General features: G+C 47.9%; 1 pseudogene; it reads right to left on the bottom strand.

Moving 5' to 3' along the window:
* Window positions 1-115: 115 nt before the first annotated feature.
* On the bottom strand, window positions 116-7,949 carry LOC103588477 (annotated as a pseudogene).
* Window positions 7,950-16,069: the final 8,120 nt, after the last annotated feature.

Genomic DNA, 16,069 nt, shown 5'->3' with positions numbered 1-16,069 from the left:
CGGCCGCGGAGCCAATCGCGGGGCCGGGAGGAGCCGCGGGCGGAGCCAGCCGCTCTCGGAATCCGGAGAGGGCAGAGTGCCGGGAGCCGTTGAGCGGCCTGGGTGCCCCGGGACTCTAGGACGCCAGCCCGGCGCGGAGAGGCGAGGCCACCGGCGCCGGGCGGACAGTGACCGCACCGCCCGCCTGCCGCGGGTCTGCGTCAGGCCAGCTCCTGTCTCCTGGGTTCCTGGCCTCGCTCGGCCGCGGGACCATCAGCGCGACTTTGGGCTGTCCCTTGGCCTCATTCAGCCGAAGGCTGCGCACTGTGAGTGGGTCCAGTACCGTCTGCCCGACCTTTGCCTCCCAGGGCATCAGCGCAGCCTGGCGGGCAGAGCCCGGGCCCTAATTGGAGCCTCTCACGCCTTTAGGAAAACTTGTTTTGACCGCACCTTATACCAGGGGACCTTAAGGTCCCTTTGGGCACTCTCCTGTATGCAACTTGCCCATCAGCCCCAAGCGGTGCGAAGCTCAGGGGCCGCCCTATTTTCCAGCCATGTAATTGTTTTTTTTCCATAGTAGAAGTGACACTTTTCTCAAATGGACTCTGAACAAAATGTCAAAAGAAGCGACTGAAGCCAATGAAACACAAGGCGGGGAGTGTCGGCAGGTACCGTGCTCTGGACACTTGACACTTGCAGGTCTCGGTCAAGGCCTAGGGCCTGAGTGTGGGCCAGGCGGGGGGCGGGGGTGGGAGGGGGAGGTACCCCTATATGCAGGTCCTGAGAGTGCGCAGGGGTGGCTGGGGGACAGGCCAGCTCTTAGAAGCAAGCTCCACTGACCTGGGCCAGGGGTCCTGGGCACCCTCACCTCTCCCGGAAAGGTCTTGCTGTGGAAATTAGAAAAGGACAGGAACGGCAAGAGGAAACCTGGCTGTTTGTCAGTATAGGGTAGCCAGTACAGCCCATCCCTGAAGATGTAGGCATGCACAGCCACAGGAAATACAGACAGATAGGGAGCTCCACCCCCACGTAGGGCATCCCGTTGGACCAATGAGCTCCCTCCAGTTAAGGTGACAATCAGCAGACTATCAATGGCCATATGACATGAATCCAGCTGTGAGGGGTTAACCCCCCCGCCCCCCGCCCCCCGCCAATGTAACTGTTGGGGCTTTGAGCTGTTGTCTTTCCCTCAAGCCGGCTCCATCCTCTGGATGGACTGTACTCTCTCTAAGTAAAACTGTTCATTGCATTTCGCCTGGGGTTCTAGAGCCACACTATCACTCAAGCCTGCTCCATTCTCTCTGGAGTGTACTTTCTCCTTACTAATCTGTCCTTTGCTTTTCGCCTTTGTCCAATTCTTTGAGACACCAAAGACCCTGATTTAGTTGGCAAAACTTGCAGTTTCCCACAACATCTTGGTTCCCTGAATGGGAAACCTGTAGTTTTCCCACAACATCTTGGTGTGTGGCTGGGAAACAAAAAGGTAACTGCTTTTCTTTAGTACTGCTTTCACTTTTACCATTTTCTTTCTACCTCCTCCTCCCACGTCTCTAACTGCTCTCTGAGCCTCAACTGGCCAGGATCACACCCAGCCTGCTTGGCTTGGCTTGGTGCGGGCAGGTGAAATGGCCGTCTGCCCTTTCTCCGGCTGGAGTCCTCCTCCTGCTCCTTCCTCCTCCGCTGCCTCAATATGAAGTCAGCATTGAGCTAAGAGTCCTGTGCCCTTCAGGCTGTGGAGTCTTATTTTCTCTAGGGAAATATTACCCTTCTAAACCATGTTAAGTGTTTCCTCACTGATTATTGCAATTATTGCTGACTGCCCTGTTGCGTTTGTGGTCTGCTTCATGCTCTGCTGAAATTTTTTTGAGAAAAAAAGCAGAGCTATGTGACACAGGTGGCAGAGTCCTCCAGCAATTTCTCTAGGGGTGGGATATTGCCCATCAGTTGTTAATGAGATGCATCTGGGAGTCATTAGAACAAAGGGCATCTGGTGTGTGATTGGGCAGTTCTTCCTGGTTCCAAATGGTGCCTTGAAGAAGGGTCTCCCAGCCGAGCAGGTCTAGGTGGACTTCATAACTCTGGGTCTTAGTGAGGAGAAAGCCAGTTTTCTGAAAAGTGGAAGCAGAATGCTTCCAGTCTTGCTTGATGGGTCATAGGTCAGATTCTGATGATTAACCAGCTTATAGATATGGAATGGAAATTTGGAGTGATATCTGGGAGCGGCTGCAAATTAGAGCCTTTTAATTTAACTGCAATTTTGTTCTCCTGTATTTGAAGTTAAGGGCTATTTTGAACCCCTATATTCATCAGAATGGCAATAAATGACATTGTCGAGTGATGGAGTTTGGATGTGTTGTCCCCTCCAAAACTCATGTGGAAATTTGATCTCCAATGTGGCAGTGCTGGAAACTGATTGAGTCATGGGGGCAGATCCCTCATGAATGGATTAATGCTCTCCCTGGGGGAGGGGGGGTTAATGAGTGAGCTCTCACTCTACCCCCCCCCCCCAGAGCTTGTTGCTTAAAAAGACCCTGGCTCCTTCCCTCTCTCTCTCTTGCTTCCTCTTGCCTTGTGATCTGCTTGTACCTGCTGGCTGCCTGCCGCTTTCCGCCTTGAGTAGAAGCAGCCTGAGGCCCATGCCAGATGCAGCTGTCCCAGAATCGTAAGTCAAATAAACCTCTTTTTTGGATGTGTTGTCCCCTCCAAAACTCATGTGGAAATTTGATCTCCAATGTGGCAGTGCTGGAAACTGATTGAGTCATGGGGGCAGATCCCTCATGAATGGATTAATGCTCTCCCTGGGGGAGGGGGGGTTAATGAGTGAGCTCTCACTCTACCCCCCCCCCCCAGAGCTTGTTGCTTAAAAAGACCCTGGCTCCTTCCCTCTCTCTCTCTTGCTTCCTCTTGCCATGTGATCTGCTTGTACCTGCTGGCTGCCTGCCGCTTTCCGCCTTGAGTAGAAGCAGCCTGAGGCCCATGCCAGATGCAGCTGTCCCAGAATCGTAAGTCAAATAAACCTCTTTTCCTTATAAATTACCTAGTCTCAGGTATTTCTGTTACAGCAATACAAAACTGACTAAAACATCAGGCTAGGGCTCAGACCCTTCAAACCTGTTGAACAGACTGGGCCACAGATGCTTCACATACAGGTCACGAGCTAGGTAATTGGGAAAAGACCCCAGGAGCCACTGGCAGAGTTGACAGGTTCATTCTAACATGAGCTCAGTCCTCAGCTTTCTTAGCAGCAGCAGCAGCTTATAGCAGCCTCCAGCAGCAGCGGTGGTGGCCTCCCATAGCATCCCAGGGCCCTGGCAGCAATAGCCTCTAGCAGTAGCAGACTCCCAATGGCCCCCCCAGGGGTATCCCAGGGGTGGGGGGCACTGTGGATCAGAGCCACTCATCCTTTATACTTAAGTCCAATAACCCAGGAACACCTGGGTGGAGTCAGACAACCAGAGAACACCTGGGTGCACATGCACAATTATTTTAGACAATAACTGAGGAACACCTGAGCACACGTGTATATTTACATCAAATTCTCAGTAACTTTCTGAACATCTGAAGGACCCTGACCATTTACATTCACTTTCCCTACACTCCACCCCTTCAGGGTCCCTCACCGTGCAATCTATGCATTCAGAATCTTCCACAATGTTCCCTTAGTGAGGATAACTAACCCTTACATTCATATAACCTATTGCACCTTGAGGCTTGTTCCTGTAGCTCCATCCTTTCAGCTATATTTAGTAACATTTCATTCCAACAGTCCCCAAAGTCTTTAGCTTGTTCCAGCACCAACTCAAAAGTCCAAAGTCTCATCTGATACTAAAGGCAAAACTCCTTTCCAGCTGTGAACCTGTAAAAATCAAAACCAAATTTATCTACTTCCAAGATACCGTGGTGGGACAGACAACATTAGGTACACATTCCTATTCCAAAAGGGAGGAATAGACCAGAAGAAAGGAAAACAGGCCGCAAACAAATCCAAAACCCAATGGGGCAAACGTTACACACAATAGGGCATCTGGGCCCCCAAAGCATTGGGCAGCCTCCCTCCCACAGCTCTGCCAGGTGCAGCCCATTGAGCTGCCCTGGTGCCTGCAGCTTTTCCAGGCTAGTGCTGCATGTTGCCAGCAGCCCCACAGTTCTGGGCTCCTGGTGGCAGTCCTGCCATCCTGGCTTCACTAGACATTTCCACAGTGGGGGCTCTCTGTGGGGGCTCCAACCCCACTTTTCTGCTCCACATTGCTCCATAGATGACCTCTGCAGCAGCTCCACCCCTGCAGCAGGTTTCTACCTTCTATACATCTTCTGAAGTCTGGGTGGAGGCTACCATACTTCCACTGCTCTCATGTTCTGCCAGCCTGCAAACTTAACACAACATGAATGCCACCAAGGTTTCTGGCTTGTGCTCTCCAGAGCTACTGCATGAATCACACTTGGGGCTGCCCAAGGCAGGGCTGCTCCAGTCAGAGCAGCCAGAATGCAGAGAGCAGGTTCCTGAGGGCAGCAGTGCCTCAGATCTGCCCTCCAGAAAAACAGTTCTCCTAGGCCTCCAGGTATGTGATGGGAGGGGTGCTCTCCCAAACTTCTGAAATGTCTTCAGGGCTTTTCTCCCATTGTCTTGGCTATCTAGCTGCCCCCTCTCTTGTTCCCGAATTACTTGAACCAGCTTGGCATAAGCTTGCCATTTACTCACAGTCTCGAGCAGTTCTCCAGCATTTGCCCACACAGTTTGGACAGCTGTATCCACCCATTTCATCAAGGAGTGGTTGCTCTGCCCCTGTGCATATCTGCGGCTATTCTGTAACCACTGCCACAGAGACAGGCACATGGTAATGGAAGCTAACTTTTCTACCTTTACACCAGGTGAAAACATACTTGAAATTCTGCAGGGACACCCGGCCTTGGGTCATCTACCCATCTGCACGTGGCACTCTTTTCTCAGGTTTATGGCACCTGGCAGGCCATCTGCTTTCTTGGGTTTATGTGGCACTCAGCGGGCCACTTGCTTTCTCAGGTTTAAGTGGCACCCAGCAGGCTATTGGGTTTATGTGGCACCCGGCAGGTCATCTGCATGTCAGACAAACACAACATGCATTTACATGTTCTCCAGAGCACATCACACCATCCACCCCTAGGTCCCATAACTGCAGCAGCCAGGCAGCCAGGGGCTCTCCATGTTTCTGCTGAAGCTATTTCCCCAAGCCAACCAATTCAACCTGGGTATATGGACATAGGTAGTGAATTGGGTCACCTGTGGGTTGCCTACCAGTCTTCCCAGTCCCACTGGCTGCTCATGTTTCATGTTCTGTTGAACAGGTCATTCCAGGAGATACACAGTCTCCCCCAGCTCACCAATGGGTTCGTCATTTTTCCTGGTGTCAGAAGCAGGAAAACCTGTTGTTGCTCTTCAGCCTCCAGGGCATGTAGTCTCGTTTCTAACCTGTCTGCTTTCTGTTTCAATTCTCAAAACCATGCCACTTCATGGAGTACCTGGTCCATGCTGACTCGCAGTGCAGAGAGCAACAGCCACACCCCAGTCAACAGGAAAGCAGCCACTGAGCACCACATACCCGAGGGTAGCCACATTTCCTCCCCCTCCTACAGGGCTAATGGCTCCTTTACTTTCTTGACATCCTGCCCACTGCACCAAAAATGTAGTCTCCTGAACAGAACATAGCTGAGGTGAAGAGCAGTCCAACCAAAAAGTTGGAGGTCCAGTTGAAACAACCAGCCGCTGCCATTGCAGCTGGGCAGGGTCCCTGGCTGAAGAGTTCAGCCACAGTACACCAGGGAATGGAGCCGGGTCCAACTTCAAAGAAAGCCACAAAGATCGAGATAGCTGCAATGCAGACATAGCTCATCCCATTATATTCACTCTTTAATAACAAAGAAACAGTCATGAGGATGGAACAAAAAGCCATCCCTCCAAAGCCTATCATATGTAGAGTTCTTCTTCCTGCCCTTTCCACCAGAAACAGAGAAACTACAGTGAAGGTAATATTAACCACACTCACACCAATGGTGGCATAGACTGGCTCCTTAACACCTGCACGTTGGAATATTCCTGTTGAGTAATAGAACACAGCATTGACCCCAGAGAACTGCTGAGAGCGCTGGAGCATGATGGAAATGAGGACAGGCTGTTGGTAGCTCGGGCTATAAAGAGCTCCAGCACAGTGACTTGCTTTTCTTGTGACATCCTTGAACTCTCATCTTGCATTTTTTGGATGTCCTGGGACACATCCTGGGTACCCCCCAAATGCTGGAGGATCTCCTTAGCATTCTCATCTTCCTTTCTGTTAATGAGCAAGAATATAGGACTTTCAGGGCAAAATGGAAGGGCTGCACTTTGTAGGACAGCTGGAATGATGGTAAAGCCCCAAAGTATGGGCCTAGCTTTTCAGACCCCAAAATGACTTCCAGACCAAAGATCTGGGCTACCAGAATCCCAATGATGATGCCCAACTGATTGAGAGTACCAAAGGCACCCCATAGGGCAGTAGGAGATATCTCTCTAATGTATATTGGCATAAAACCTGTGCAGAGTCCACAGAAGATGCCAACAACCAAATGGCCCAGGACCAGCATTTCAAATGACGTAGCTAATTTACAGAATCCCATAAGGCAGCCACCTATGATGGCCAATACATTGACAATAAGCATTGAATTGCACCTGCTGTAGAGTTAGGGCTGGGTCTGGAGCTCACAGACCCCCCAAGCCCGTTGTCCAGACTGGGTCACAAACCCTTCATATGCAGGTCTACAAGCGAGGTAACTGGAAAAAAGTCCTTGGAGCCGTAGGTGAAGAAAGAGTAGTCTATTCAGCACACACATCTCAGAGCTAGGCAGTCCAAAGAGAAACTCCACTAAACTGCTACTGGCAAAGTCCAAAGAAAAACTGAGCAGCTGCCAGCAAAGGAAACATACTCTGTTTTTAGATGTGAGCCCTCTGCTGGCCAGCCACTGCTTCACAAACTGCAGAACACACAAGAATAGCAACAAAACTAAAAAGATATACAGGCATGCATGCACACTAACTCCACCCCCACACAACTTGTTTACAAAGAATGTGCTGCACCACCCCCAACCAGACCTGAGGCAAGGGGACCTGACTGAACTATTCTATTTTCCCCACACCTGCCCAAAGCAGTTGATGAAGAGTCAGAAAAGGAGCCAATCATACCACCAACAGAAAATGGCCACAGACACAGACCAGAGGGTTGTGAGCTACACCTCAGAGGGAGAGTCCTTTGACCTCTGTTTCATAGGGTAATTGAGAAATTTTTTATGATATTCTTGTTGGAGTGAGCAGTACTGAAGCCATATTGGGACCTAAAACTGCCCGGGCTGTGGAGTGGGGGAGGATTTTTAAAAGGACAGTTTTTTTCTCTCTACTCTTACTTCCCATCCCCTGACTTATCTTACTCACTAAGTAGGAAAACAAGGCTGAGAAGCTAATTAGTACTTTGCAAAGCTAACAGTTCTTTCTGTGAGACTTGTGGAGTTTTGAGAAATGATCAAGGCCAAATGACTGAAGCTGACCTTGGGCACCAGCCAAGTACACTGGTGCAAATAAAAACCTAGCAGGGTCCCGAGATAACAGTGAAGATGAGAACAGAAACCAGAGGCGGCCTTGGCAAGACCTTGTACCTGACCCATAGAAATGGACGCCTTGTAACTCACATCTCCTGCTCTCCTGCTTTTCAGCTCCCACATTCCATTCCCTCAAGCCTTCCTTTAAAAACCCCTCAGTAAATGTCAATCTTTGAGATGGGATAGCCTACCATCTCCTTCAGCTGAATACATCTGCTTTTCTAATGCCAACCGTTTGACTTCTGAGTTTTTTTCTTTCCATTTCAAGGGAGTGATCAGACAGACCCGAATCCAGTAACATTTTCAGGAGCATTGATGATTCCAGTGTTGTAGCCAAACTGGAAAGAGCCTATTGTAGAACCGGTGATGACAGATCAGAGGTGATGTGACCGTCTGTGTCCCCATGGCCCTAAACTAATTCTTTTCAAATCTTCAAGAAAGATCTAGGAGTGGGATTCCAGGAACATCTCTTCGAGCTAGCAAAACCTTCAAAATGTCCTTCTTGGCAGCACGTTTCCTCAGTGATGCTCTGTGATTCTCACTCACCATTACAGTATCTCCCAACTTGTTTTTTTATTTTTATTTTCTTGGTGGCTGGTCAGTACAGGGATACAAATCCTTTGACACTGGTATTATAACACCATGGTCTAACCAACTGAGCCAACTGGCCAGCCATAAGTACTAAACATTTCCTGAATTAAGTTGAATGTCACATGGCTGGTTAGTTGTTAGCTTGGGTTTTTTTCTTTTTTCTTTTTGGTGGCTGGCTGGTACAGAAATCCAAACCCTTCATCTTCGTGTTACAAGGTGGCTCTCTAAACAACTGAGCTAACTGGCCAGACCTTTCCCATTTGTTTCTAAAATTTTTTAACTATTTATTTTTGGTGGCTGGCCAGTACAGGGAACGGAACCCTTGTTTTTGGTGTTATAAGATCGTAAAATTTATTTTTAAAATACATAATACCAAGCATATGATATAAAATTCAAAAGGTACAAAAGGGAGGGCCGGCCCGTGGCTCACTTGGGAGAGCATGGTGCTGACAACACCAAGTCAAGGGTTAAGATCCCCTTACTGGTCATCTTTAAGAAAAAAAAGGCACAAAAGGGTGTATGGCACTGCAGCCCCCAGTTGCCCTCCCCGAAGGCCACCATTACTACCGGTTTCTTGTGTGTCCTTCCAGAGGTGTTCTACACCAGCATTGTCCAACAGAGCTGAATGATGAAAAGTCTATCGTGCTGTAATACGGTAGCCATTAGTGACATGTGGCTTGAACACTTGAAATATGACTTAGGAGCTGACTTTTACATTTTATTTAATTTGTATTAATTTAAATTTAAATGTATATATTCAAATAGCCATGTGGGCTACTGGCTACTGTATCGGCCATGTAGTTCTATACAGATAATGCACAGCGCACAGCAGCGCACTATACACACCAACTACATCTTACTTTGTTCACTCAACAAAGTGAAGGCCTACACATCTTTGACCCAGATTGTTTGTCTGCCTTTTTTTTTTTTTTGGCAGCTGGCTGCAATCTGCCTCATTTTAAAAGCTGCTGCATAATATCCTCTTGTAATCCACTAAGGTGATCCTGTACCCAGCCTGGAGAGCCACAGGCCATAACTTTTCGTAACAAGGTCTGAAATCTTCCACATATATCATAAGCAAGACACCTTGCAACAACCCTAGGTTCCCCACCCACTTTTATCCACTGGGTCTCAGATAGCTTGATGTTGAATAGTCCCTTTTGGGGCATGTGGGAAACAATTTACCATGAATCACTGTCCTAAAATACACTCTCTACTCTTATGGCCCATGCCTGGAATTCAGTGACAACAGTGGCATTCTTCAGGGTTAATCACAGCTCTCTTTGTGGAGCAGTGGGGGCTCTGGTGAATCTCAATTGCCTTAAAATTGCCCTTAAGTCCATGTGGATCCCTGACTAGGTTTGTGCCTTTACACAGTGTTCCTCTTAGGATAGGTTAGGTGATGAGAATTGTTCCAGTTTCAAATAGGCTCTAGAGAAATTTCACTAATCTGTTTTGGTGTTTAGCCTTGGATAAGCCCTTTCTTCTGGAGGTCCCCATGGGACAGCAGGGACAGGATTTGATGTCAGATATGGGTACAGATCCCAGTTCCAAATGGCACAGTCTCTTTATAGCTTAAGGCACAAATACTTAGCACTATGTGCTGACTGCAGGAAGTCAGTCTGTATTTCATAAGGAATCACATGGGGAGAATCAAAGAACAGTCTAAACTTCACTCAGTAATATTCCTGAGTCATCTCTAAGAGCAGGGCTTGGTGCTAGGCATCAGGGGAAGGGAGTGGGGGGCCATGTGGAGAGGAAGGAAATGTGATTGTTGTCTCGTTAGGGTTCCTGATCTAATAGAGAATTGTGGTTGAGTCTTCATGGTGACAGACACTACCTATCACTATGTTACATTTCCTGATAACCTCTAGAAGAGTGGACCCAGATTGTATAACTTCCAAAGCAGGACTCATCACACATGGGTTAGAATTATTGGCCCCCATTCCTCACCCCTCCCTGTATCCACACACATGCCATAATCTCATTGTAGTGTTAGAGGGCCCACTTAGCTCCTGGCTGAGGCTCCCCAAAATATGATATCGAACTCACAGGTCTGACTGCCTGCCCCCAGAAAAAAATCAAACAAACAAAAGTCAAATGTTTGTGAAAATAGAAGTCAGTTTTTATCCAGGAATCCCAGTGACCTGAGGAGAGATGTTAGGCAAATCTATCTCTCTGTTAAACCTGGAGGAGATTGGGCAGGCTAAAGCCATCTCAAAGACTCAGATTTGCTGAGGTGTTTTTAAAGAGGGGGATGTGGGAGTGGAATGTGGGAAATGAAAGGGAGAAATAAGCAGTGAGGGGTGAGGGCTTTATGCAAGGTCTCAGATGCAAAGTCTTGCCAAGACTGTCTGGTTTCTATTCTCATCCTTGCTATTATCTCATGGTCCTGTTGGAGAGGTGGAATCAACATAGATTTATTGATGTTGTATTGCTAGGGCTAGGGCTCACAGACCCTTCAAACCTATTGTACAGACCAGGTCACCAAACCCCTCATGTGCCAGACTGGGTCCCCAGACCTCTCACATGCCAGGCTGGGTCCTCAGACCCCTCACATGCAGGTCCATAAGCTAGGTAATTGGGAAAGATCCTGGGAGCCATTGGCAGATGATGTGAGCTCAGTCCTCAGCTGTGGCAGCAGAAGCAGCAGCGGTGGCCTCTCAGGGCATCCTGGGGGCACTGGCAGCAACAACCTGCATCAACAGCCTTCAGTAGCAGTGGCAGCCTTCCTGTGCCCCCCTCCAGGGGCATCTTGGGGGTGGGGGGTCCTGTGGGTCAGAGCCACTTGTCCTTTATGCTTAAGTCCATAACCCATCACACCAGGGTGCACATGCACAATTACATTAGACAATAACCAAGGAACACCTGCGTGCACATGCATATTTACAGCAAATGCTTGGCAAGATTCTGAACATCTGAGGAGCTCTGGCCATTTTCCTTCACTTTCCCTACAGATGTCTTCTTTGATTTCCCTGGGATAGTATGTGCAAGTCTTCAGCTTCAGGCTGGTTGGAAAACAACTTTACATTCATGTAAATAATGTCATCTTGTCCCATAACCAAGGTTCAAAATATCAAATAACCATGGGTAAAGAGGAAACTCAGAGAAATGCACACCAAGGGAAAAAAATCATATCTTTAAAATTGGCCTACAGCCCATGTGGTTTTAGGTCCCAACATGGCTTTACTCCTGCTCACTCCAGCAGTGGGAGGAATGCAGTTTCCTAGCTCTAGACTTGCCCATGTAGCTTGCTTTGGCTTATGGAATGAAGTAGAAATGAAAATGTGCCAGCTCCAAGCCCAGGCTTGAAGAGGCTTATGAGTTTTTGCTTGCCTTGTAGGCTTCTGCCTTCACCATGAGAAGAGCTTCTCCTGGTAGCTCTTCAGCCTGGGCTCCAGAACAAACACACATGGGACACAGCCACTCTAGCTGATTTGCAGACCCACAAGGAGAAGGAGAGACGACCCAACCAGCACAGAATTAAAGCATAACTATTCTGGCTAACCTGTAGCCCTGCGAGAATCGTTATTCCAACCCACTAAGTTTGGGAACTGTTTGTTACATAGCGTTGTTGTGGCAATAGTTAACCTATATACTCACTCCTTTATTAGGTATTAGGTTCAGCCGCTGCAATAGAGACCAAAACAACAGTGGGTTAAATAAGAAGTTTATTGAGCTCTCACGTAACAATCTGGTTAAGATGTCCTAGGCTGGTTTGGTGGCTCATCTGTCAAGGACCCAGTCTCCTTCTATTTTATTTTCCACCCTCCTTGGGGTCTGGCCCTCATCCACATGAAGCCTGCAGATGTTCAAAGGTTACAGTCTGAATTTCCTTCAGCTCTGCAAGCCAAAACCCTCCCCAGTGTGGTGCCAAACCCTCTTTCCAACACCACCCTCCAACACACATAGTCTCAGCTCCAACCACTGTTTCCACTTGTGCTTCAGGCCTCAGATTTTTCCTCTTCTTGAATGGGCCTGCTTCCTCTGCTCCCCATCCTCCAGGTCTCAACAGCCTCTCCCACTGGGATGACAGGATCCAGAGCTGGTAGAGCCTGTTGCTCCCCAGGAGTGAGAGGCCCTGACTCCAGGGAGAGGGTGGCAGTGGCAGCATTACCTGTGTTTGGAGTCCAAGGTGAGAATCCAGTCTTCCTCGCACCACCCTGTCCTGGCTCCTCCACCCTCATCTCCTGCTAGAGAACCTCTGCTTCCTCCCTGCCCTCTGCATCATACCTCAGTAGTTTAGTGAGCATAAAATGGTTAAAATAGGTCCCTTTGACTCAGAGATTGACTCAGGAGGGGTGGCAGATGGGTTGGAAGGGAGGTTTTGTGGATCAGCCACTTAAAAAAGTATCCCAGTGATGTTTGAGGATATAAGTCCATAGACTATATTTTCAGAAATTGTATTTCCCTCTGGACACCTTATCTCTAGCAGCCCATTTGAATGGGGGCTACATTTTCTCTGATACTGTATGTCCTGCAGATGACCCAGCTTTTATTCCAGTGAGAACATTCCAGAACAAACTAAGGATCAATCCCACACATTTCTCCAATCACCTCTGGGGATGACTGCATGACATCAGCAACCTGCACCTCACCTGTTGCCTAGCTATAATGACACCTTCCTGGGACTCTGACTTAGCAAGGTGTCTACCATGTCACTCCACATAGACCCCTCTTCTTGGACACTCATAAGCTTACACCTCCTTGCCACACCTGGATATGGAGGTGTGCTGCAGAGTGTTGGCTGCTTCTTGGCACTCATTCCCACCCCTGTCTATGTAGGTGCCAGAAGTTCAGGAACTACACTTCAAGACTCCCTTGCCAGCAGGGTACTACCAATAAAATGTACTCATGTGAAATCTGGAAGGTGGAGAGGAAGTAGAAGTCACCCTCTGGAGCAGCAGACATGCAGGCTGTAGTGGCCAGCTGGACTCCACATTCCCCCACCAGTCACCAGTCTGGGGACCATGGGGCTGCAATGACATCAGTGTGGTTTTCTGAAGTTTCCTGACTCCTTTCATTCTCTGGAAATCAGCTGTGGTAAAATAACAATCCTTCATACCATCCCCAAACTTTCACCACCTCAAGCCCCTCCAGTGATAAGCACTAATTGCCTGTATAAAATCCCTTTTTGTTTGAAATACCTAGAATGGTTTCTGTTTTCTTGTGTGGGGTGACATAAATATATATGTGGTCTCTGTCTCTGGTTTCTGATACAGAGTTCCTAAAATCCTTGTAACTTCCTGAGCAATAGGGTGTTAGGAGCATCTTCTGTTCTAACATTTGGTTTCTGGTCCCAGTCCTGACACAGAGCTCCTAAATCCCTTGGAATTTCCCGGGTGACAGGAGTCTCTTGTTGGAGACTTGGCTCCCTGTCACCTGTGCAGCTGCACATATTGCCTTTTGCTCCTTGCACTTCATGCTCCAGAATACCAGCCAGCACACAGTTCCAGCACACCCCAAGGTTTTGTGCTCCTCTGCCTTCGTACTGTCTAGAATGCCTTTCCTTCCTGTTCTCAGCCAAAAAACTTTTCTTCTGCTTTTCCTCCTCTGAGCCATCCCTTACATCTACTCCTTTCCAGCCAGCCAAGAGCTGAGCCACGTCTTGGTCCACTGCCACTGTCCTGTCTAACACACGTTCTTCTCGGTATTCAGCTGGCTGTCTCTCTTCCCAGTCTATGAGCCCCTTGAGGAAAGGGCCTCTGTCCTTGTCATCAACTCTTTCTCCAGCACAAGGCGCGGTGTCTGGCATATAAACCAGGCCCAGCTCAAGGTCCCTCTTTTTCACGGGCTCTCCCTACGTTGCCTGACCTTCCCTCCTCTGAAATGCTACATTTCTTTTCTGTATCATTTTTGCCCTAACCATACATTGCCTCATTTCATCATCTTTTAAAAAAGTCTCTCTGACAGGTTTCATCAGAATCAGTGAGGAATTTTATTGATGTAGTAGCTGTTGGCCTTGTTTCCATCTGTCTCCATCAATCAGGTCTCAGTTAAGAGCTAGTCTTCTGAGCTGTAGTTTGCCTGTCAGTAAGATGGAAAAAGAGGCAGCCCTTGCTAGCTGTGTTTTGTGTCACCTGACCCTGGGTACCCCTCCCCTTTCCAGGCTATAGCCAGGGGTGCCCAGGGTCACCTGGCTCAAGGAGGGATGGTTCATCCACAGGCTGGCCAGGTGAAAACTATGGTCTCAGGCAGAAACTCTGCCCAATCTAGGGCAAGCTGGGCAAAGCAGAATCTCTCTTGGGAGTTTTAATTTAGAAATATGGTAGGGTAGTATTTGAGACTAATAACTGTACAAACGTGAGACAGCATTACACAAAAAATATTATCGAAGCCTCAGTTTGTGTGCCAAATTTTAAATAATGTAAATATGCCAAAATAGAACTGCAGTTGCCTGGAATCCCAGTCTAGACTTGGGAAGCCCAGCAGTACAAGGATTTCTTTTCTTGGTTTCTTGTAAGCTCTCTGCTTATGTCCAACACTCATTAAAATCAATACCCCAACCCTATTATAGAGTTTAAATTGACAAGGGAGTTTGTCCTTATGACTTAGTAAAACTAAAGTGCCTAGTACTGTACCTGACCCAGAGCTGGTGTTCAATAAACAGTAGCTGCCATCAGTATTATTGACTCTTTGATGGCAACCACAGTTTATACTTTTTTATATCCCTATACCCTATGGTAGGGCAGTGTAATGGTTAAGAGGCTTTGAAGTCTAGCAGCCTGTTAAGACAGTGGGTTCAAGTGTAAGATCCTGACTCATCATGATGGGTGTGTGGCCTTGGGCACTTGGTCAGGTTACCTACATTCTTTTAGCCCTGGTTCCTCATCGGTCAAATGATGATAAATAATGCTATGCTTCCATGGACTGTTGGGCTAAATGATTTAAGACTGCAAAATGCCTAAGCCAGCCAGGGCTTGGCACCAACTTAGCAAGTTGTAATTGGTAGCCGGGGCTGCTGCTGCTTCCTATTATTATTACTATTTAGTCTTGTACTTTAAACTCAGTAAATATTTCTTGGCTCACTGAAGTCACCACTTAGAGAAATACTAAGTTTTTCATCTCAGAAAGACACTTTGGGAGGTAAGTTGGGCAGGCGTCAAGAGAACAGGTGTCTCGTGCCCAGCATCAGCAAGCTGAACAACCAGATGAGGAACTGATGGGCTGTCTCCAGTGTGTCTTGCTGCTCCTTGGGGGCTCCACAACATTCTCCTGTGGCTGGCACCATTCTTCATCCATGATACCAAACCGCCAACATTTATTTGTGCTCAGATAGGTGGATTATCAATTCTAGTTCATTCAGACTTTTACTAATATGTTTAACTTTCACTGACTTACTAAATGTGACTTATTAATGGCTTTTTCTTTGAAGATGGAGTGGAGGAAGACTTTCATCTTCTGCAAATTGTACTTGCATTGTCACTTGGAATCATGCAGCCATGGTTCTGCATGGGGTGAGGCAGGAAGTGGGTAGGTGTGGTGCTGGCAGAGCTGGAGGGAACCAAACAGCATGTACCTGACACGCAGTAGGGTCAGGAGAGGTGAGGGCAGTGCATGTGACTAGAGATGTCGCCCCACCGATGTGTTTTCTGAAGTAAAGGCCTGTGGAAGGCAATCTTGGGAAATTACTGCTCTCATGCATTCTTCTTTATTCTATCCCTCCAGCACCTGCCTGCTAGCTATACAAGAGTTTGGATTTTTAAAAAGAAACAGAAAACAATGTGAATTTCCCACCAGCTTGTAAAAGTAGAGAACTCCTTACCAAGGCAGGACACATATTCATGTATGAGTTTGAGGGCTTGGGAGAAAAGAAAGAACTTGGCCCCACAGTGCAGGTAGGCTCAGTGATCCAAATACTCTGATAACCTCGAAGACCATAGACCAAAGAGGGGGGCCA

This window comes from Galeopterus variegatus, unplaced genomic scaffold, assembly GCF_000696425.1.
Source record: "Galeopterus variegatus unplaced genomic scaffold, G_variegatus-3.0.2 Scaffold575, whole genome shotgun sequence".
NCBI classification, from domain to species: Eukaryota; Metazoa; Chordata; class Mammalia; order Dermoptera; family Cynocephalidae; genus Galeopterus; species Galeopterus variegatus.
This window is presented reverse-complemented; position numbering and strand designations above follow the sequence as displayed.